General features: G+C 34.6%; 1 protein-coding gene across 1 annotated transcript in view; it reads right to left on the bottom strand.

The window, feature by feature from the left end:
* dnajb12b (DnaJ heat shock protein family (Hsp40) member B12b) overlaps window positions 1-2,500 on the bottom strand; it is a 25,053-nt gene that overhangs the window by 6,321 nt on the left and 16,232 nt on the right. The gene's annotated exons all lie outside the window — the stretch shown is intronic.

Raw genomic sequence — 2,500 nt, 5'->3', positions numbered from 1 at the left:
CACGCCATGAGAATCATTCAGGGTCAAAGGTCGAGAGTCCACATGGTTCACAACATCTCCAGACTCTCTCAGCCAATCAGACGAGCTCTCACATGATTGACAGATCGCATCTGCTGTACAGCTTCAGTGCTTCAATGATGCAACGTTAGCTTAGCTAAATATTAAATATTATAAGCACAATATTGCATATTCATTATATGTTTACGTCACCTGTTATTGTCTTAATGCTAGCAACATGTTAAGAAATTAACAAAATGTGCTAAATAATGCTAGCAAAGATGCTAACACCAAACTTAGTCATGCTAGCACCAATGCGAAATCATGTTAGCAAGGTGTTAAACAATTCTAGAAACATGCTAGCAATGTGCTAAATCATGCTAGCGACATGTTGAAACATGAGAGCAAATTCATGCTAGAAACATGTTAGAGATGTACCAATTGATGCCGGAAACATGCTAGCATGATGTTAATAAAGTTAGAAACATGCTAACAACGTGATAAATAATGCTAGCAGCATATTAAAACATGTTGGCATTCTGTTAATGCTAGAAACATGTTAACAATGTGCTAATTTAATGCTAGAAACATGCTAGCTATATGATAAATCATACTAGAAATGTGAAAAATCATGCTAGCAACATATGAAAAGGTGGAAGCAATGTGTTCATGCTAGCAACATGTTAGCAATGTTAAATCATACTAGAAACATGCTAGCAATGTGCTAGATCATGATAGTTACATGTTGAAACATGTTAGTAATGTGTTAAACGTTAGAAAAAGGCTAGCAATGTGATAAATCATGTTAGCAAAACATGCTAACACCATACTTAGTCACGCTAACATGTTAAAACATGATAACACGATAACAAACAATGTGTTAAAATATGCTAGCAACTTTCCTAAAACATGACAGCAATGTGTTAATTTGTGCAAGAAACATGGTAGCACCAATGCTAAATCATGTTAGCAATGTGTTAAATAATGTTAGAAACATGCTAACAACGTGATAAATCATGTTAGCAGCATATTAAAACACGTTAGCAATCTGTTCATGCTAGAAACATGTTAAAAATGTGCTAATTTATGCTAGAAACATGCTAGCTATATGATAAATCATACAAGAAATGTGAAAAATCATGCTAGCAACATACCAAAACATGGTAGCAACGTGTTAATGCTAGCAACATGTTAGCAATGTTTAATCATACTAGAAACATGCTAGCAATGAGCTAGATCATGCTAGTTACATGTTGAAACATGTTAGAAATGTGTTGAATAATGATTAATGTAAACACACAAGAAAAAGGCTAGCAATGTGATAAATCATGTTAGCCAAATGCTAACACCATACTTAGTCATGCTAACATGTTAAAACATGATAACATGCTAACAATGTGTAAAAATATGTTAGCAAACTTCTTAAAACATTATAGCAATGTGCTAATTCATGATAGAAGCATGCCTGCTACATGCTAAATAATTCTAAAACATGATAACATGCTAACAATGTGTTAGAATATGTTAGCAACTTCCTAAAACATGATAGCAATGTGCTAATTCATGCTAGAAACATGCCTGTTACATGCAAAATCATGTTAAAACTCGATAAAACATGCTAAGAATGTGTTAAAATATGTTAGCAACTTCCTAAAACATGATAGCAATGTGCCAATTAATGTTAGAAACATGCCTGTTACATGTTCAGTCATGGTAAAACTCAATAAAAAATGCTAACAATGAGTTAAAAAATGCTAGCAAACTTCGTAAACATGATAACAATGTGCTAATTCATGCTAGAAACATGCCTGCTACATGCTCAATCATGTTAAAACTCGATAAAACATGTTAACAATGTGTTCAAATATACTAGCAACTTCCTAAAACATGATAGCAACGTGCCAATTAATGTTAGAAACATGGCTGCTACATGCTAAATAATGCTAAAACATGTTAGAATATGCTAGCAACTTCCTAAAACATGATAGCAATGTGCTAATTAATGCTAGAAACATGCCTGCTACATGCTAAAATGTTAGAAGCATGCTAACAATGTTAAATCATACTAGAAACATGCTAGCAATGTGTCAAATCATGCTAACAGACTTTCAGACAAGGCTCTGTCAAGCCAACATCGAAGTGTGTTCAACCTTTACTCATCATGTTTAATGAGTAACACTTTACAGTTAATGCTAGTTAGTTAATGCATGAACTAACAACGAGCACTAGATTTGTTACAGTGTTTGTTAATCGTTGTTAGCATGAATAAAAACACAAGTGTTCATTGTTAGTTCATGTGAGCTCAGGTCTGTTATATAACATACAGAGATATAATAAACACACGTTTGGGAAGACCTTCATTGGGCTGCATCTCTAACTGAAGCGAATCCTTCTGGAGTTTCTCAGGACAGAAACCTTCCACACTGCTGATCAGGGTCCAGAACTCGACCTCTGACCCCACCGGACCCGAACCGGCTCATCACAGCAGAAGTCGTGCTATTGA

Source organism: Gobio gobio (genome assembly GCF_949357685.1).
Source record: "Gobio gobio genome assembly, chromosome: 20".
Classification (NCBI taxonomy): Eukaryota; Metazoa; Chordata; class Actinopteri; order Cypriniformes; family Gobionidae; genus Gobio; species Gobio gobio.
This window is presented reverse-complemented; position numbering and strand designations above follow the sequence as displayed.